This window comes from Notolabrus celidotus, chromosome 15 (assembly GCF_009762535.1).
Source record: "Notolabrus celidotus isolate fNotCel1 chromosome 15, fNotCel1.pri, whole genome shotgun sequence".
Classification (NCBI taxonomy): Eukaryota; Metazoa; Chordata; class Actinopteri; order Labriformes; family Labridae; genus Notolabrus; species Notolabrus celidotus.
Genome location: NC_048286.1, coordinates 5142494 through 5164762, shown reverse-complemented (window position 1 = coordinate 5164762; position 22269 = coordinate 5142494). Strand labels below are relative to the sequence as shown.

General features: G+C 42.1%; 1 long non-coding RNA gene across 2 annotated transcripts; it reads right to left on the bottom strand.

Annotated features, from left to right (window-relative positions):
* Positions 1-802: 802 nt before the first annotated feature.
* Positions 803-16615, bottom strand: LOC117827081. 2 transcript variants are annotated; one of them, XR_004634145.1, is made up of 5 exons: positions 16241-16615; positions 16019-16164; positions 15825-15911; positions 15159-15243; positions 803-1877 (listed from the first exon to the last, which is right to left on the bottom strand). It is a non-coding gene; the product is annotated as an uncharacterized LOC117827081 (long non-coding RNA). The 2 variants fall into 2 exon arrangements; XR_004634144.1 differs by lacking the exon at positions 15825-15911.
* Positions 16616-22269: the final 5654 nt, after the last annotated feature.

Genomic DNA, 22269 nt, shown 5'->3' with positions numbered 1-22269 from the left:
GAATGCTGGGTTCTGGAAAGCTTGGTTCTGGAATGCTGGGTTCTGGAATGCTTGGTTCTGGAAAGCTGGGTTCTGGAATGCTTGATTCTGGAATGCTGAAAGGGTTCTTAAGGAAACAGTACATGAAATGAAGCGTTTCAAACAGAGGCTGAAATGAGGTGTTTGAAAGACCAGCCTGAGATACGTGGAGAGTTTTTGAGCTGTAAATCATGTAAAGCTGCTACAAAGCTATCAGAGAGACAACACGAAGCCTAAAAATGAGCACAATAGCCCCTCTATAAATATTAAGTTGCTCGAGTTAAGAGAAAGTCGTAAGTTATTGTAAGACCATGACAGGGATTGCACCTAAATTTATGATGAAAAAAATTACTGAAGAGTTAGATTTAGTCTTTTTGCCTTTATTTGATAGGACAGCTTGAGAGAGACAGGACACAGGGGAGAAAGAAGGGGAATGACACGCACTATGACAGGGCCGGGAATTGATCCTATGACCACTGTGACAAGGACTGGGGCACCTGCTCAAACAACTGAACTACATTACATACAAAACCAACATGGTCAAGTTCATTTTTAACAGGAGAGATCTAAAAACACACTGTATTTTCAGGAGCGATATAGGTCTTATATGAGGGCTTGTTCGTCACAGTGAACAGGAGCAGGAGGCGCAGAGCAAGCAGACAGTGTGCTCTAACTAATTCAGAGGTTCCCAAACTTTTCAGCATGCAACCTCCATAAATAAGGATACCACAAGCTGCCCCCCCCCCCCCCCCCCCCCCTATGAGCTGCATGTTTTCTGCATTTCTTCACATAAATTTTTTTCTGCTTTCGTCCTCATTTTTCTCAAGGTGTGAGCTCTTGATTTACCAGAAGTACCACCGCATACTGAGGCGCTCAGAGTATTTTTGTGAGTCCACATTGGCGTGTGTGCCCTTTTGTTATGTCTTAGTGATGTCAAACAGAAGAATAATATGTTCACATGATGCTCAAAGTGATGGCGACTGTGCTTCATCGTCCCACTCAGGAGGACACGGTGGTCATTCATCATACGGCCGCTTTGATGTTTCAGTGTAAAAGTTTGCGGAGGAAATGGCCTCCCTCTGATTCACTGAATCTGTCTCTGTCTCGTGCAGTTCAAAGCCGGGTAAACTCATAATCCATCACTGTGCTCTGACCTTGGGGCATAAACTGCGTCACTGATGTGTTACACTGATACAAAGTGAGTAATGACTCAGATCGACGGTCGACCTTTCACACGCGGTCTGACTGGCTCGCTGCCTGCTGCTGATACAGACGGGAGGAAATATGGATCCACCAGGTGGGATCAGAATATGGAAGTGATTACAGCTCTGATTCCACACAAAACAGAAAGAGAGGAAGCTGTGACTGGATTCACTGATGAGTATGAGTATTAGGTTAAACAAACTGCTGAATGAGGATCATACATCTGTGATGATTAACCTGATTAGATGTAGAAATTGTGTGGGTGGTGCTGGGGATGTTTTTATCCCTGATATGATACTCTGAAGCCACTGAGACAGTGTCCTGAATATTATCCATGCGTCGTGGATTAATCATTCTGACTGTAACTCTCTGTCAGCCCAACATGCAGCGGAAATTAAATACAAACATTGTTACAAACTGTAGGGAAGAAACAAAATATGGGAGGTGAAAATAAAGCAGCAGGCGCATTAAAGAGTAGAATACAGTCAGTCTTAACTTTAACTATAAATAAGATGTGGTAACAGGGAACTTCTACCCGATGCATGTTCAGGCCGTCCCTGCTTCGCCACAACAGTCGAGCTGTGGTTTCACTCTAGTCAATGTGTGTGCATCCACTGGCACTTCTGCCCAGACTCAGCTCCGGCAATCTGGATCCTCTGCAACAGAAACACATGACAAGGCAGCTCGAGCGGAACAGGAAGTCAGACACAGAGACAACTTTACAACATCCGGTTAATTTTCAGACAAATTCCACCAGATCCATGTCCAGTCCATCTCTGATCCCTCACAGCACCAGATCTGATAGGTTTCTATTCTAGTCAATGTGGTAACACCCACTGGATCCGCTCTGTTGTGTTACAGCTGTGTCTCTGATCCGGCAGGTCAGAGCCCTCCGGATCACATACGCAAGACTTCTATTTTTGAGAAGAAGAAACATCTAGTTAATAGCCCTCAACGCAGAGGTCCCAGGTTTGATTCCAGCCTCGACCATTTAATGCTCGATCATTTACCCCCCACTCTCTGCTCTCCACATTTCCTGCCTCTCTTCAGCTGTCCTATCCATTAAAGCTGGGGTTGGTAGTCAGATTTAGATACACTTTTTGTTATACTGGTTAAAATGATCTTTATGTCCTGATGGTAATCAATACATAATGTGTTCTTAAAAAAGAGGTAAAAAAAGCTGCTATCTACAGCCGGAGTAAACCTGGGAAAACACCAACCAATCACCGTTTTTGGGTTCCCAAAATTTTAAACCAATCAAATCTCGTCCTGCCGTTCTGCCCGCCTCCTAGGCGTACATTTCCCCGGCGTGCACTAGTCCCCGTCTCCTGCCTCTGCTTCCCCTGATTCTACTGACTGCCCCTCTCACTCGACCTCGGGCCTGTCCCCTCTGACCCGATGAGGTGCTTTGCTCAGGACTGTAGTCCGGATCAGAGTCTAAAAAGCTCTCACCACGGGGGCTCTGACAAGCAGAAGAATTAATGACATTTAGTAAGTCCTACAGAAATGTATCTGTATTGTAGAGTCTGTCCGTACTCTGTAGGGATGATGAGCCGATTCGTGAACACGTTGATCTTTAATAACCGGTCACTGTCGGCCGTGATCACGCCAACCAACAAAGCAACAATCAATGTTTGAATGAATGAAGAACTTCTACTCTCCTCTCTCCCACTCGCACACTCTACACCTCTCCTGATGCCTTCACTGACCGTCAACACTGTAGGAATTAAGAACAACTACACTGAACAGGTTTAACAAACAGTAGAGCTGTTCCAGTTTTATATGTGTTATAACTTTTCTCCTGATATCGTGTCACCAGTATAACTGGATAATGCTAGAATGACAGTTGTGAGGACTAACAGCAGACATGTTTGTTTGTGTTTTTAACTTTCACTATGATAATGTTTTGGTGAGGACCGGTTTTGAATCGGTCACCATCATATGGTCGAGAATCAGCAACGCTCGTACCTGTGAGCGGGGGCCGTCGTTTTGGAGGAGCTCCGAGGGAGGAGGAGAGGGGTCAGACGGAGTCATGAGGAAATGCTACATTAAATTCATGCTAGTTTTCCGAGACTACCAACCCTAGCTTTAAGGGCAAAAAGGCCCAAAAATATAACTTATAAAATAAAAAATATATATAAAGTCACATGAACATTGTGTAATTTATTGCTATTTTTAGAAATTACAATGACACTGTAATAAAATAATGCAGCACAACATAGCAAATGAGATGAACAAAAAAATATTAGCGATTCCTTTTGATTTTGAAATATTTTACTACCCTTTGAAGCACAGATAACACTTTAATATTGATAATACGCTGCAGTGAAAACTACAACAAACAAAGTCTATTGTTATTGGGATTTAATTTAAGCTACATGTTAGCTTTTATAGGATGTCTGTCTGCATCCATCGGACAAGAGAAAGTGTGCATCGAGCATGGAAACACCAGTTCAGAATATATCATACCGCATGTAAACAGATGACTTAGAGGTTTGAATTGGAAGGACTTTAAGCAACCTCCTGATAAATGCAATTATCTGGTGTTACTCTCTACTTATTGATAAAACAGTTAAATATCTGGCTTCCTACAGCATTAAATACGTTCTCCTACACTTGAAGTAATTTTCATTTGCACCCCGTTTTAATAAGCTCTGCAGTCTTTGAGGGCTTCATGATGTCTGTGCTCTGAAACAAGAAATGAAGAGAAGGATGGTGACGCTCTTTAAAACCAAATATCAGCCCTGTGGGGATTTAACTGCAGCTGTCAGCTCTAATGTGCGAACAAGTAAATAAAAACAGAGCTGTCCAATAAATCCACTTGTAAAATACATAATTCATATTCCTTTTAGCAGACGTTTAACCCTTTAAGTTGCGGTGTGGAGACATTGCCCTTTAAAAGTGTCTGCATGGCTGGGAGACACTAATGATTCCAGCAGCACTCGACCATAATCCACTTTACTCCCCTGTGACATATAAATCCCACTGTCACAACAGGGGGAAAGTGTGTACCTGAGAGATTGGTGGTCATATTTACAGAGTTTATTTCCTGTGCAGCTTGGCTTAATAAAACTGTTTTCCGAGGGACTTATCGGGCAGCAAAACACATAACAGATGTCACGGTAATGTTGTCGATCCACACAGATCCCAGCAGCTTTGTCGCTCTGCCTGTCACCTCGGTAAAAGTCAAATTGAGGCTAAATTGATCAATAACCGCTGCCAGTGCTGCTGATATCAGTGTCATTTCACATCGACTCTTTGAAACCCCCATTTAATCTAATGAAAGTGCAAAAAAAAAAAGAAGGAAAAGTTGATGAAATTGGATTGCAAAGAGAGCGACAAGGAAAGAAAAGCAGAGAGGGTAATTTAAGAGGGAATGAAATGAAGCCCCCGCTGAGCAGAAAATAGCTTTACCATCTCTGTGTGCGAGATATCAACAAACAGGAGGCTTGTGTAAATGTCAGCCTGTAGCTGTGTGTAGTGGGAGTTGTGTCGCAGGGTAAATGAGACTTTAGCTGAAGGAGGCTTCGTGATCTCGGCTGTAATGGGACAGTTTAGATGATACCTAGAGGACAGAGGAAGGCTGCCCACTGAGATAATTATAGATGATTTAATAACACGGGCAATTTCCTTAAGCATCTTAACAACTTGATGCTAAGTTGGGCACTTTGCGCATCACCTCAGCTGATGGACTCAGCTGAGGTGATGCGCAAAGTGCCCAACTCAAGTAATTTGGGGTGAACATGAGGAAAGAGGAGTTTGGGCATCTGGCAGTATCTTTTCTAAATGATATCGTATTAAAGTGGAGCAGAGGGAGATGATGCTTTACATGAATTCAGGCTGCAAATAAGGCACTGCTGCAGAAGAAGGTCTGAGTCGATTCAATACTGGCGCATCTCTTATTGCAATAAATATCGTATCTTGGACTTTTTGTGGTGCGATTTTAATCTCATTGCATCTCTGCTGTTTGGGTTTTGCATTATTAAATCTCCTTTTTGAGCTCTCACAGCACCACATTCAGCTTTTAAAGGCTTGTTTATACTTCTGCGTTGACACAGACTTAAGCAATACTCCGCCAAAATGCTTGAGGGCAGTGTGATCTCTGATAATAGGGACTCCTGTTTCCGGCCCTGCTACCTTTTTCTGCTCGCTTTTTCACAGCAACTCATACTGCAATGATTACAGGGAAGAATATCAATCAATCAATCAATCAATCAATCAATCAATCAATCAATCAATCAATCAATCAATCAATCAATCAATCAATCAATCAATCAATCAATCAATCAATCAATCAATCAATCAATCAATCAATCAATCAATCAATCAATCAATCAATCAATCAGACTACATTTATAAAGTGCTTTTCATACAATGAAATTGTAACACAAAGTGTTGTACATAAAAACAACCACTCCACAAGATCAAACTGAAGTGCTGACTCTACAATCATTCAGCAACAGTATCAGGTCTACGTGCTGGGTCAGGCCACAGGACTTCATTCACATCACAGGCCACATTCCCCCTGGCCAGGCAACAGGGGAAAAAACAACCTGGCGTGCCGGATCCAGGCTGGGCATGCCTCCACACCTACGTCATCACAGGCCAGTTCCATGGCCTGCAGGAGATTTCCCCTGGTGTAGGGTTGGTGGCCATAAACCTTCCACCGCCATGAAGAGAGAAACTCTTCTACTGGGTTCAGGAAAGGGGAATACAGTGGAAGGCAAACATTGATGAATTCCTGGTTGATGTTGAACCACTCTCTTATTAGCGCGGTGAAAACTGACACTGTCCTACACAGTATTGGTTTCCTCACATCATTAACCACAAGTGTGTTTTGAGTGGTTGTGTTTAAGCTGTGACTCCTGTGTTTCAAATGTGTTTCACTTTTGCTACCTGTGTTTACCATTATGCAACACAAGTGCATCACAGTGCATCACAGTGCAACATGTGTTTTAGTGAGTGAGAGTGTGTTTGGAGTTGTGTCTAACAGGTGAAAAGTGCTGATGGTATTGCTAAAAGAGTGACTGATTCAATACATGGGTTCAGGCTGCTAAGGAATTTGGTTCAGACAATAGGGTTTAGTGCAGGGGTGTCCAAACTTTTTTCAAAGAGGGCCACATTTGATGTTGTCAGAATACCTCAGGGCCATCGACTCCTACTGAGGAATCATAAAAAACCCCAATTATTTTACTTTTTTCTCAATAAATCAGTAACTAGGTAGTCCTCAGTTCTCCACAAGACACGTAAACATTAGTAGCAAACTTTATCTTCTTCTGGAGGAAAATGGTTTTCATTAGGGTCGGGCAACGTGGGAAAAATATTGTCTTTTCTGACCAGCAGACAATATTTTAAGAACACAATCATTCTTTTCCTGTGTTCTAAACAATTTTTATGCACCAATTTTGCCTTTTCTGTACAATTTCATAATTTTTATCTTGTCTTGTGTCCTCTTTTGTGTCCTCTGAACTTTTATTGACATTCTCACATTGTGATAAAAACATTAATTTGAAAACCTGTCAACTTTAAGAGTTCTTGTGTTTCTTCTTAATTGCTGTCTTGCAGAATTCCCAGAGCTTTGGCTTTATATGAGTAGCCCATGAAGCTTTTTGAGACATTTCTGGATTGACTTTAGTTTTGTGTGCGCGCTTGAAAGAAACTGCAAATGTACAGATGATACAGAATGTGATTAATGTATGTGCTAGAAATAACACATTTTAAGATGGAAGCTTGGGGCTGTAAATAAATGGACCTTGGGCCGCGATTGGCCCCCGGGCCGCACTTTGGACACCCCTGGTTTAGTGTTTTAGTAATTCAGAAATACTGTAATAACTAGGGGTGAGCCCAACTAAGGATTTGCTTAGTTGAATCTGATTCATCAGATTTTGCCCATAGTCGACGAATAGTTGAATGTTTGTTGTTTTTCCTTATTGACCCAAAGTCTGCATGATGGTGACCGCATGACAATATTACACATAACCATTTACAATTAAGAGACTCCTAGCCTAAAGTAAAAGGGACAACAGAATATTATAAGTATAAAACTTAGATTTTTTAAATCTATATTGCAAAAACAACGAGGTGATGAAGGAGAGAAAACTCAAATAAGGCCACCATCCGTTAAACATGGAACAATGCTCCGTTATAGAATAAGGAATCAGGAGATATTTAAACAGTGTTCACACAGAGGAGAGCAGCACTGTGGAGGGTAGTTTGTCCAACTTAAGACTAAACATTTGTATAATGTTCATAATTAAACCTGAACCAGCTAAAGGGTTTTTAAATCTCTTAACAGAACCTTTTAAAACAGTCTTTGTCCGCGTGAGTCTTTTCAAATTGTACGTGAGGAAAACCATCGTGTGTACGGGCAGAAGTGCGCTCCTTGCTTTGTTGACTGTAAATCCTGTCTTTGAGAATATCCTCTCTGATGGTGTGGAGGTGGATGGGATGCTGTGGATTGTTTTTCAGGCTTCAGACAGCTTTAGGTATCCCTCCTGGTTCTTTTGGCCCCGTACAGTTTTTGTGTGGTCCGGTAATCCTTGATCTCACAGCCCTCTTCATGAAGCTGCTCCTCATCTTCATCACTAGTTTTTAGGATCAATTGAAGTTTTATTTCCTGACATTTTGAGCTACCATGAACGTAGAAAGATTTAAAGACCAGCTGAGGTACGTCTGCTCCACAGGTCCCGCTAAATGGGAGAGTCCACCTTTAATTACCAGGGGAGATTTAATTACCACTTTAAGGAGATTTAACACTTCAAGAGCTGTTCTCAGAATTACATTAAATAAGTTTATATTTATATCAAAATAGGATATATGAGACACTATTTTTAAGGGAAACAGGAAAATAATGTAACATTAGACATTGAGCACCCCCATGGTTTGAATGGAATGATCCACATTTCATATGCAAATATTCAACTATGAGATTGGCAGTCGACTAAGGCTCGTTAGAACGAATCGTCGACTAGTCGACTATTTGGGGTCACCCGTATTAATAACAATACAAATCAAATAAATAAATAAATGAAAAATAAATAAGACGTTGCTGAACAAACTGAGGAAACAATCTCATGATATCTTGATGGGGAAACACTGGAGGTAAAATAAGATGTTAAAACTCAACACAGGAAATTAAACTCACCAAAATAAAATACATTTTTAAGATAATAAAACACTAAAATATTAAAACATTAAAAGAAAATAAGATGATATACTTAAAATAAATAAATAAAAAGTGACTTAAATTTGAACTAGATAATAAATAAATAAATAAATAAAATAAGATAAATAAAAAGTAAAAATTGAACTACATAATAAATAAATAAAGTAAAGGATAGAGAGGAAACATTGGAGGAGATTAAATTAATGGCCGTGAATGGTGATTCTGGAAGTGAATGCAGGGAATACAATGCCGTGAAGTGGACCAATCACAGGCCTTGCCGTCAGCATCAATTTGAGGTTTAGTTACATTTTGAAGGGGTGCGTTTCCTTTGAGTGCTAAGGCCTCTGAGTCTGTACTGGGCTATGGCACCGATTCGACTCAGAAGTAAAAACATGGCTTAAAAAGTCAGGGGTTTTTCGATGAATCACAACTTCTTCTGCTGTCTTTGCTCGTCAAGCTCTCTCTGCGAAGTTTGACAACAAGGAGCTAAAAGTGGTGGATATTTTTGTGCTTATCTTCAACATGGTGCCACATTGATGGATGTCACATGTCTCTGATTGACCAAATCGTGCAACAGGAAAACAGATCGAAAGGGTTGGTGGAAGATTTAGGAAAGCAGAAAGACAGAGGAAGGTAGACGGCAGTGCGGAGCAAAAGAAAGAAGCTGTAACAAGGTGGAAATCAGATTTCTCTACAGTGTCACAGCCTTGGTTTGGGAACACCTTGACTCCTCCAACCTGCTTCTTAATAAGAGATAACGCCGGTCTAATCTCTAATGGAAAAATAACAGTCCCTGGAGAAACAGAGCTAATCTGTGATGGAGAAATAACAGCAGCAGTTGAGGACAACTTTTAAAACACGGCTTCCTGCAGAGCACACGTTCTTTTAAAGGATTATCCGTTCCCAGCTTCTCCTTTCTGTCTGCCTCCGCACAGAGGAGTCACAGCTCCTCCTGATACATATCAGCTATCACATCGAGCCACCTTACAGCCTTGCTATCCAACAGTAAATAGATTTTTCACTCTCACCCCTGTGCGCTCTTATCAGGGAGGTGGAGGGCTGAGGGGGAGAGGAGGAGGGCGCAAGCCTTCCACACGATGGAAACCAGACGACCTCGACTATTAATTAAGATCTTTTGTCTCCAGCTTTAAGTTCCCCTGATAAGGAGGTGAAGACTCAAAACAGATAGAGACTTAAGACATAGATCATTTAGAGTTCATGCTTGGTCGATTAAATCTTTAGAGTTATGCAAAGAAGGCCCCATAAATAGTTTCTGAACACATTTAATGCTCTTGATTTCAGTTACAGACATTAAATTTGTCTTTCTTATCAGCAGTCTCCTGCGTCATCAGTCACGTCTAAATTACTTCTGCTTAAAGACATAAAATGTAGAATCTGTACCCTGAAGTCTGGTTCCCCTTTTGCTGTACCTTTGTAATCCGAGCTGTGTTGACCAATCACGCACCAGCAGGCTTTGTTGTCAGCAGAAAAAACAGTCAGACCACACACTGCAGTATTGACAGTAATCTGACGATGACTTATTTGTCTCTACACACACATATCTCCTTGCAACCGTTCTACATCAAAAGCTAAAAAATCTGCTCGATGCTGTGTTGCAAAAGCCAATCAGCGATTCGATTCCTTGACTACCTGGACAGCATCCGAAAGGATCAATCCAATTTTGGTCCAACAAACAATCATTTTAAAAGTTGTTTACTTCGCCTCTTGAGGACAGAACTGACAACGCTTGCATTTTTATCATGATGGTGTTATTCTGGTGAATCAAGACCCTTACATTGTACGTAGATCGCAAGAAAACAGGTTTCCTTTGGGGTTCATACCACTGAAATAAGCCAGAGTGAAGCGACCGTGTGTCTACTGTTGATTGGAGACCTACCGACACTTGGAATAGATGAACTGGTGCTACCTTCGAGGATTATGAGACCACGAAATGACATTTATGATGCAGCAGGAAAAAGAAGCCCTGGCTGGAAGTTGTTTTCATCATCGCCGGCTTAGATCAGAATTACTGAAAAAATGGCATCCATACCCAAAGGCATATATTGCCTCTCGTCATTAGGTTCTGAGATTTACCCCTAACAAACTGCTGCTGGGAAAATTGAGTGTTATATTATTTCTTTTTTCTTGAGGTGAAAGATGATCAATCTTGGTGACATAACGATGGCAACTTCCTTTATACAGTCTATGGTTTGGACCTCCTTCCAACGTAAGATAGATGATGATTATCCCAAGATGCTTTCCAAAACAGAGCAGGTCTAGATCGTACTCTATTTCCTATTATTAACAGTGACCCCACATCAAGACAAGATAAGATCCAGTCCCATCTTACAGACAGGACTCAGTCTGATCTCATCTTAATCCACCATGAGCAGAGCACTTTGCAGCATTTAGCAAGTTACAGTGGCAAGGACAAACTTCCTTTAACAGGCAGAAACCTCCAGCAGGACCAGACTCATGTTAGATAAACATCTGCTGAGACCGAGTTGAAAAAAGGGATATATAAAGGGGTTTCCAAACTTTTCAGCCTGTGACCACAAAAACATCGTGCCAAAGACTTGCGACGCCAGCTTTCCCTCAAAGTGATTTAATGCGGCTTAATTTAGCTGGTCTGCAGAAAATTAGCCTACCTATATGAGCAAGTGTCTGTGTTTCCTGTGCTGTTATGAATTAAACTACTGCTGCTGATGCTTTTGATGATTTACTTTTCACTAACCCTAAACTTAGGAGTCATCTGGCAACAAAGAAAGGCAGAAAAGTCATTACATTTTCTATTTTCAAGGTTTTATTTCAAATTTAGCTAATTTGGCTACTATTTTTAGGGCCCGAGCACCGCTGGTGGCGAAGGCCCTATTGTAACCCTAAGGATTGTTCTTTCTTCTGCCACTTAAAATGCATTTTTGGACCCCTGAACGTGAATGAAAGCGCGGATATTTTTGCACACTCATCGGGTCTGGTGAAAATTGCAAGTTATTATAGGTCTCGCAAAAAAATTCTCAGTAGCGCCCCATAGAGGTAAAAATAACATGCTACGCATACAGTTTTTTTGAGCTACATGCATGAAAAGTACTCCACATATTCATGGCATCAGGACGCACAAAAAAGCCTCTTGCACCCATATTCGAAACTCAGCAGGAAGAGCGCCACCTAGCTTTGAACATGAAAAATGGGGCCAAAATGAGTCCTTGCAAGGGTGCATAATTTTGCTAATTTCTCCTAGAGCTTTTCTCCGATTCAGTCCAAACTAGGCACATTCTATAGTAAACCCATTGACGATTAATACAAAGTAAAGGCATTCCGTTCAGACGAAAGTTGTGGGCGTGTCAGACTTTGGGGCGGGGCATAAAAAGAAAAACGTTGGGAAATGGATTTTTGTGACTTTAAAATGCACGTAATTTTACCTTATCCAACACACTCATCAGGCCTGGGGAAAATTGCAACATTTTATGGGTTTCGCAAAAAAAGTTAAAAAAAATGTGCTCACTAGCGCCCCCTACAGTTTTAAAAAAAACCTTCCCATAGAGGTTATTTTGAGCTACTTGCTTGAAAATCAATACGCATATTCATGGCATCAGGACGCACAAAAAAGCCTCTTGCACCCATATCCCAAACTCAACAGGAAGAGTGCCACCTAGCTTTGAACATGAAAAATGTCGTCAAAATAAGGGTGCATACTTTAGTTATCTTCTCCGAAGGCATTTCTCCGATTCAGTCCAAACCAAGGGCAACCTATAGTAGACACCTTGACGATTAAAAACTGTTCAAAGAATTCCGTTCAGACTAAAATTGTGGGCGTGGCAGGCGTTAAGGCGGGGCATCAAACACACATAAAGCTTCGAATGTGAAGAATGACGCCCAAATAAGGGTGCAAAGATTTGAGAGCTCCTCCTAGGGGTTTTCTCCAATTCAGTCCAAACAAGGCACAGTCTATAGCAGACATATTGACGATTAAATTATTGTTAAAGGAATTCTGTTCAGACAAAAATTGTGGGCGTGGCACACTGTCAAGCTTGGAGGTTTTCTTGGCAATCTGCCAAAAACTTGGAACATTTGCACCACCCAAAGGGGCACAGGCGGTTTATACTCTCAGATCTTGATTTGACATCATGTGGTGGAAAATATCAGGCGGCAGTTTACATGTGGCAGTGGCTCACGTAGGCGGCGGCTGCAGGTGTGCGAGGGCCCGTTCATCGCCGCTTGCGGCTTTAATTGTTGATGTTTTACTATAATGGGTACTATTTTAGGAAAATAAAAATTCAGGAAGACATCTCACGACCAACCATTTGTGTCTTGCGACCCCCCAGGGGAACCCCTGGGATAGAGGACATGAAGAGAGAGCTGTGTCTGGATTTTTGATATTAGAAACTTCTGTTTCTTGTTGTTAAAAAAGCTTCTCTAGCCTGTGAGATTAGTCTTGTGCTCCTCAGAACACGTTCTTGAATGTTAATTGGTTGTAATGAGCTGTTCAGTCAGATGTCTGATCTTCTCATTAACGAGCCCACACTTGAATGAAAATAGCTGTGTTCATTAGATCTTCAACAGATTAATGGAAGAGGAGAGGAGTGGAAGTGGACTCTACTCCCTCCTAGACACTGTTGGTGGGCTCATAATTAGCCAGACTGACTCTGTTGTCCAATTACTCATCTGTTTGAAACTCCACCTTGAGAAACATCTCCACTGCTCGTCTCAGATTATAAACTCTAGGTGGGCTGGATAATTACCAGCCGATCTTTTCCCTACAGTGGCGACAAAATGTAGGGCTTTGAGTCTGAGCAGAGGGGAGCTCCACTGGTTCTCTACTGCTGTGTAACGAGATCCTCTAATGTCTTCACATCTCCCAAGACAAGAGCAAACAGGAGGTTTTCACAAACTACAATCAGCTCTACAAAGTGTTCTCTGTGAGTTTTGTGCAACACCGTTGCAGAGCTGAGTTGATGTCTGCACAATAAACCGAAGCCACGAAGGAGCATTGACGGTCTGAGATCTCATTATACTTCAAACCAGTCAAAGCATAATGGTGGAAATAAATAATGTTGACACAATCTTATATCACAGAAATTCTGCCTAACATCGCCTAGTTAGCTAACTAGCTAACAAAGCTATCAAAATCTGCTAACACCAAATGGGGTCATCCCTATGTTCCCACATTTCTAGGACATTTTCAAATAGACAAGATGTAAATATCCTTTATGTGCCAAAACACTCACCACGAGTGTAGTGCAGTAGACTTGATGACACTAACAGGTTGACACAGAGGAGTTTAAAATAGACTTCCTCCTTCCTTAACGTTTCCTCCATGAGCCTATGACGCCTCCAGAGGGTCGGAAAGTGACTCCGAGTATCCCAGGAGCTCCCCCGGCTTTCCAGAGGTATTGATGCATTGCACACTATGGTTTGTGTCCAGTTGCTGCACTTCATTCGACTGATCTGACCGGAAGCTAGTCAATGCGAGGCCTCTGTGCTACTTAGTTTAGTTTGTTTGTTTAAAAAGACAATGTTCATTTACATTAAATGTTTGCAATGAACAAAGAGATGGGCTCACCAGATTTAACTGAAAGCTACATTCCATCTGTAGTCCATTGCTACTGGATAATAGGTTGGGTGTAATTGGCTACCAACTTGGGAGAAAGGGGGATAAAATCTGATGCAAATTTATGAAAAACGAAATGTGGGAACATTTTCTGTATAATTCAAAAGCTTGGTTACATGTCACTGCAAGGACTCCATGACAGCTGAGAGAGTAAAGGACTCCGGGTGAAACAAGTTCAACAGCTCACTTAACGACTCCCTTTTAAATACAATCATCATGAGTACGCTAGTCATCCACAGTGGCTTATTCTGCTAGCTCAGTGTCAAATTGAAATGTTTCTTTGTGATGACAGGTGCAGGTTTTAACCATATTTTATAAAGCCTTGTGCTTTTTCACTTTAAAATGAAAGAACAGACTTGTGGATGTATACTTCTGCATCCTGTTCCGAAACAGCCAGCAGAGTCTCTTGCCACTCAAACTCGATGGGAGCAGGAACTTTGACACAAAAAGTATCCTAACTTCATCAGAAGAGGACGGTACTTTTGACTAGGGAACAAAAACAACCGCTTCAGATCTCCACTCCTAACTCAACAGCAGTGCTTTCAAAAGTTACTTCAAAGTGAAGGTTTCTTTTCTCTAAGTGGTCCAGTCTGTTTGTCCACCCAGAGGTGATTATTCAGCCCACCTACACTGTGAAGAACCCCAGAGTGTGATTTGATTAAATCAGCCAGACACTTGGCACAGAGACTTTACAGAAGAAGCAGACAGACTGAACTCTATTAGACCTTTTAGATACTTACTCTTATATGGAGGAAGTTCATTTTCTACAGTAATATCACAGCAACAGGGACAATGAAGAGGGCTATAAGATGTGCTGAGGACACGGAGGTCAGTTAGCTTGGACTGGAGTCGCTGAATATGTGACGGTAAATTAAAGAACTATCAGCAGAATCAGATTACTCTTTTTATTTAGTGCCGCCAGGAGCTGTTGCCCAAAAACATCAATATATGGGGTTTTATTTGTTCAGTGTGAGTGTACAAAAAGTAGCTTTTTATTCTTATTTCTAGCTCTGAATCTGCACATTAATATGAATATACTATGAAAGATCAGTTGCCATTTTCCTTGAGATTTAAAGAGTGGACTTCCTTCATCTCAGAGGATACATTGACAGACAATTTCTCCTTATTCAGCACGCAGTGTATAAATAAACCCAGGTAACTTACAGGCACAAGTTGGCGATTGATGAGTATCAGTCAGTCTTTTTTATTATCTGTCAGGGAAGCTGCAGACGAGAGGCTCAACTTCCTCCTGCAAGATAAACAACACCATCATCTGCATAATGAGATAGAGAGCTGCTAGCCATGAGAATAGGAAGACATACAGGGAGGGGGAAACTGAAGGACTGGAAGGGGAGGAGAGGAGTCAGATGTGAGAGACAGAGAGAAAAAGAAAACAGGTCTAGGAAAGAGAAAGGGATTAGGAGATTCATGATTGAAACGAGTAGATAAACAAGCAGAGACGTGGAAGATCAGATTGATGAAGGCTTGATATCTATCAAGCTGTGTGATAATGAAACTGTCACACGTCTGTGTTTGTGTTAGCTTTGAGCTGGTTGAAATGATCGACAGTATGTAACACTTTTCTGTCTAACCTTGCCTGTTGTCAAATATGTGCCGGCACAGAACACGACTCATTTTTTAATGGAGATGTACACAGTCAATATCAAGTGACACTGGAACCCAAGGAGATTGTGGCACTTGTTAGAAGAGGCTGAGCATCCTTTTACTGACTGACCACAAACACCTTGAATACATAAAGACTACAAAGAGACTGAAGTCCAGATAGGCCAGGTGGGATTGGTTCTTCTGTGGGTTGAACTCTCTGCTTACCTTCAGGCGTAGCTCTTAAATCAGCAAGCCAAAGATAAGCTCCACCTGAACCCATCCTCTCAGAATCTTGTGTTGTTTGCATGGTGACTTGGGACACAGAGGTAATACAAGAGCTCAGCACCAGCAGCCAAACCCTAGCTATGGCCCACCTAACAGACTGTTTGTCACAGAATTTAAGGAATCTCAAAACTCACCTGGGTAACTTGCACACTATCTTTCTCTTGTAGATGGTTCTGGTGGCTCTTCCAGTGTCTTTATGGCCACCAAACACCATGTTCCTGCTCTGTCCAAGCATATATGACGTGGCGCCAACACACGGTGTCAAGCCAGAGCAGCTCTCCTGAAAACAAGGGGACAGTATGAGAGACTTGGCATCCATCAGTTGCATCTGGTGTGGTGCTCTACAAAGGACCTACCACTGCAAGTTGAGTCCTACAAGCTGCCCCTCTCACTGTTCATTGTCCCGTTCCCTGTGAAAAGAGTAGGTCCAGCTGAAGCTCCCAAGGTCTATAAGGCTGAAGCCAGTGGTCCAAAGTCCCCCTGGCCCTTCTTTGCCAAGCCCACCAACCTCTGGATCATCGACAACACTCCTGCTCCTGGCTGTACAGTGTTGCTCTTGCTTGATGTCCGTCGCTGGAGAAGAGGGTTGTATCTTCTTTACGAGACACCTAGTGGTACGCTAGGAGGAGGGGCACTGTCTCAATCCCACCCTCCATGAGTGTTTAACTCCCTTCATTTAATTCAGGTTTAATCTTTTGTGTTAATGTTGTACGCCTGCTGCTTTTGTTTTGTTTTCTCCACAGAGGCAGCAGGTCATCAAGCCTCCTGTTGAGTACACAGCTGAGGCAGATCAGCAATCAGCAGGTTATTTGAGTTGGGAACTGGCTGCAGGATGCTGGCAGAACGTCACAGCTCTTTGTCCAGCAGTTATTGCACCTCTAGTTTGGCCTCTCAGTCTTTAAGTTCATGACAGTGAGAGGGGTTCAGTTTTTTATTCTGTTTTCATTTCTTCAAGTAAACTTCTTGCAGTTTATCCCCTCTGATTCTGGGTCATCCAACCTGCCTTGTGTCAAAATATTTAACACGTTATTCATGTTGTTTTTTTTACCCATGTGTATATCTTATCTTTCTACCTGTGTTTTTTTGTAATATTTGCTATTTTTTCTTGTAAAAATGTAGTATTCGTCTATAACTCTTTTAATATGAAATTGACATTTACAGACAGGGTACCTTTATAGAAATAAGCACTGCCTAACAGAGAGGAACAGAAAAATGATCGTACAGGCTACTATACTGCCAGTTTTGGACTGCAGAGACACTTTACGGCCAAATTCCACCAGATCTGTGTCCGATCAATCTCTGATCCATCACGGCACCGGATCTGATAGGTTTCTATTCTAGTCAATTTGTTAACTTCCACTGGATCTGCTGCATTGCGTTCCGGCTGCGTCTCCAAAATGAAAACATCTGGTTAATTTTCAGAATAAAACACTCTGTGTTATCACCAGATCGTATTTCACTTAACTACAACAACAAACCGTCATGATGAGCGGAGCCAGGCCTGGAGTCAACAGGTCAGAGGTTTTCAGAGGACCAGAGAGACAACATGGATGAGTAGAGGAGGAGGAGAATCCTTGATTCAGTGCTGCAGGAAAATCTTGGTCACAAGACTCCAGCTGTCCGGCGGTCCTGCTCCATGCTGCGTTCTGAAAACGTGGGTGTTGACAGACAAGAGAGCACAGAGTGGGACAGTACCGGATCGGAGAAGGACCAGACACAGATCTGGGGGAAGTCTTGTGTTATATTCATGCACCTGCTTCTGCATTCAAGCCATTGAATGTGATACATCACTGCACTCTTTGTCTTATTAGAGGTCACAGAATTTGTATTGTGGGCTGTACTTTTCGTTGGTAAAAGCACAGTATTTTGTGTATTTACAGGGCACTCATAGGTCAACTCCCTCCATACCTGACTAGTCTCAAAACACATCAAACCGGTCAACCAGATCTCACAACTGGACTACTTTAAAAACATCAAGGCTTAGAACTGAATGGGGAAAGACTGCTTTTGGTATTGCTGCTCCCATGATGTGGAATAACTTTCAAATGACATTAGCTTAATTCCCCTCTCTGATATCTTAGTGTTTTTAAAGAGTTAGTGTTAGAGCGACTTAAAGAGTGTACTTGCAAATGTTTTAAACATAAAAGCATATCTGTGACTATATTTAACTGTGTTTAATTGTATTGCTGCAGGGCACCCTTGAAAAAGAGACCTCAGTCTCAGTGGGTACTCATGCTTAAATAAAGGATAAATAAAAAAGAAACAGACTACTCAGACCATGCCTTGATTAGGGACCATGTGCTAGGGCAGGTATTGGTGTTGACTCTACTTGGAGCGTGCATGAATGGAGCCTCGGTCTGTTGAACATGTAAAGGCAGCATGAGTTGTGTTGTAATTTAAGGAGGTTCTTCTTGTTAATATGATGAGAGGCGATTGGAGCTAGCATGGAGAAGGGTGACTCTGAGAACTGTAGAGTCTCTCAGAGATGTCGTGGGAGTCGCCCACTTCATAACCTCACAACCTGGCTCTCGCTGCCCATCTGTCCCCATCTCTCTTAGGCAGTGAGGGACGTGAGGACCAATGTGGTTGGCTATGAAACGTATCCGTAGATGGGATTGGAAGACCTTGTGTTTGTCTCAAAGTCAAACTATGATAGTAATCATGCAATACAAAAACCTCAGTTTCAGAAAACATCTTCTGATGCCCAACCTTGGACACATCATCAGTGTTGTTTCCTGGAATCACCGGGTGTTTCAGGTCTTGCAACAGACACCCTCCTAGAGGCGACCCGACAGAGGCTGATCAGACCCCAGCCTGTGTCCAAGTGGCGTTCTACTGCCCCCACTGCTCTCCCATCTTTTTCTACTGCCTCCACAGTGTTGTTGATGGCTCTTCTCAGGTTGGCACCTGAAATGCCCAGTGTGCTGCCTTGCTCAGGGATTGACTGGCAAATCCCAGACTGCCCACTTCCACTGGCATGAACATGGTCTTCCACCCATTCCTCCGACAGTCCTCCACCAGCTCCTGCTACTTCTCCCTCTTCCTCTCATGAGCCTCCTCCATCCTTTCCTCCCAGGGCACTGTTAGCTCCTGCAGGATCAGGTATCTTGTTGCCTTTGAGAACAAGATGATATCAGGTCTCAGTCTGGACTGGGTGATGAGTGGTGGAATTTTCAGCCACCTCACCAGGTCCACTGTCATTGCCCAGTCTCAGGCCGTGGAGAGCAACACAGCCGAGCAGTTCCTTGATGCTCTCTTTGGTCTCTGTCCTTTCTTAACAAAGTGACTGGTGCAAAAGGTTCATTTGAGTGAAAGGTGCACTCAAAGGAAGTTTGTTGCACATTTTTGCATCAATGGAGGCAGTGATCCTTGGAGCAGCATACACTCAACTCAAAGGCAGCTTTTTAGTCAAAGAGCTGAATGGATATTGAGCAAAACATTGAATTGAATCAGATCATGAAAGGTTTTCCAGGTATTAACCGAGAGAAGTTTTCTCATAGGATAAATGTGGCATTTATCACTCTAGTCAAACACACTGTACCCCGATCTGCCGACAGATGAGACTTCTTATCACATTTAAATCGAGGTAGGCGTTAGATTAGCTGTTCCTCGTGTCGTTGGGTGTTTTCTTCTTTGATATCCCTGATGCTGCTGTCAGTTATCTGCCTCACATCTCGTCCCCCATCACAACCAATAAGACGAGATTTAAATGAGTCAAACAGGACTCCCTGATCTGAGGGGGTTGAAGCATCTGGAGCGTTTAAACGAGCACAGGCTAAGTGGCTCCTCACAGAGAATCACTTTGATATCCTTAAGCTCCTGGGTGCTTCACAGCTTTTACATATTTCCCTCATCTCTGGTCTGCAGGATGCTAACAGCTATCAGAGATGCCAGTGCTGACGGATGTGTATCCTCCCACACTGCCATCTGAAGGAGCAAGTTTAAAGATGTAAATGTATGTAAATTGTTGTTGAGGGGGAAGTCGTTGCAGTGTCAGCTTTGTTTCAAAAAGAAACAAAAGAGCTCTGTGGGTTTTGATTTTCCAAAAAGAGTCTGACTTTAACAAATGCAAATTACCTTTTATTTTGTTTTAGGGGACACATGTCAGCTTCCTTTAGAGTCCTTCAGACTCACAGATGTTCAAACAAATTGGTTCAGAAGCACAATAAGAATGCCTGCTGTCAACATTTATTCATCGATGAATCATCTGTAAGGCGGGAAAGCCTCCAGCTACAATAAAAATAAGATCTTTGGAAAAAACAAAGTGTTTTATTTCATGAAATGAGATTCAGTCGACAATCAAACCACCAGAATATGAGGAATATAGAATAGAATAGAATAGAATAGAATAGAATGTACTTTATTGATCCCCAAATTCAGGTGTCTGGCAGATAATATTATAAAAATCACATAAAACAAATAATTCAGGTGTCTGTTAGCTCATCTCCCATTGGTTAGAGTTATGAAGCCTAATGGCTGCAGGGATGAATGATTTTCTGTATCTCTCAGTCCTGCAGCGCAGAGAGATGAGCCGTCCACTGCTGCTGTTTCTCTGGTCCACAAAGAAGTTGTGAAGTGGACGATCTGTGTAATTTAGAATGGCCTCTAGCTTCTTTCTTCTTCTATCTATGGCATGTACCTCAAACTCATATCACTGCATTTATCTCCCAAAAAACAGACGTAGAGAGACTAGTGCCCGTCGAAAAGGAACCTTGTGTTGACTCCTTTTCGATGAGATCTGTTGTGTTTTCTGCAGGATGAAGATGAAGAGTGCATTTCCCATGAATACCATCACCCCCTGTGGTAAAGTATGCATTTGTTGTGGTAGCAAATGAATGAATACGGATCTTCTTTTTAATCCTACATTTCTTTAAGACAACTTTTTGCAGGATGCAGAGGGATGAGGTCATGTTTGACTTTTGCAGGAGCAGACAGCACCGGACCGTAACAAAGTATTTTTAGAGCAACTTTTACTTGGAGTACTATTTAACCAGGAGGATGTATACTTTGAGTCAACTGATGAATTGTTTTTGGGCTTTGTTTCAGACTATGAATTAACATCCTCCCTTGAGTCTTTTAAGAAGAAAACGTGAGGGTTGAAATGTTGTGTAAAATAATTAAAACAAAAATACTGAGGAATGTTAAATAATATCTTTGAGGTACTTGAATGTTTGTCGTCAAAGCAGATATAATTGATGGAGAGAGAGTCAATAAATGCTGCTTCTTATATGTGTGCACCATAGTCTGCATAATAAATGGATGTAGTATCTGTGACGTCACCCCTCTGTTCCTGAAGCGTTGGTTTGAAGCCGATCGTTGGCGGCAGCCATATTGGAAATGCTGAAGTCAACCTAACTGACGAGTGAGTGTGACGAAAAGAGGTGGGCTTTGAACCTCCCAGCCAACAGCTACAGTGTTCCCGCCTGTCAGTCGAGTCAGCTGTGCTTCTTATAATGGAAAACTTGTAATCTAAATATCTTTGAAACTGCTGCGTTATAAAAAAAAAATGCACCTCCTGCGAAGTGTGTGCCGATAGAGAAATTAGCTATCCAGACTAAACTCATTTTTTGAACCAGGCTGTAAACTTGTTTATTGCTGCTTTTTTGAATGGGTGTGTATGTGGTCTCCAGTACTTCCGGATCCAGCCTAAAGTGGACACTCAAGGAACTGCATCTTGTACACGTCCACATTGGTTTCAATACTCGCGGCTGGAGGTTCCTAGCTGTGTGCACATACTTAATGCCACACTTGCATAAGTCAGTGCCCATGTTGGGCCACCCCAAAATGTCCGGGCACGCATCTAAGTTGATGTGAAAAGCTTAAAATTAACTTGACAAGAAATGGAGCTCTACTTGTGATCTGCTGAAGTATTTACATTTCCTTTTCAGTGGACTCTGATTGTGAAAAAATAAAATATTTCTTCCCTGGATCAAGGTTACATCTCTGTATTCTTCTACATTGTCCTCCAGCTGCATTGAGTCTGTAATACCATCAGCTACTGAAGGTTACCTGTTGAGTTCCTCTCAGCGATCACAGCGCTGCAATGCAGATGATTCAGCTGCAGGATGGAGGAGATCGTCTTCACCACAGAATGAACTCTGCTTCAACCAAAAACAACAACGTGTGGCCTCGGCTGTTGTCGAGGTGCGGGAGAGAAGAAAACACAACAGATAAATAATGCACTTTGAAGTTTCTGCAACTTTTGTCATTAAAATCCCATCTGTGTTTTGGGATCTCGCAGAGAAACACTGTTGGTTTGATAAACAGCTGCTGTTGATCCTCTTTCTGCCACTCATCCTCGCTGTCAGCAGCACTCTGCACATGAGCCGAATTAACGCACATGAGGGAGTTTGCTTCATTTTAAGGCGGTTATATCAGCCTGTTT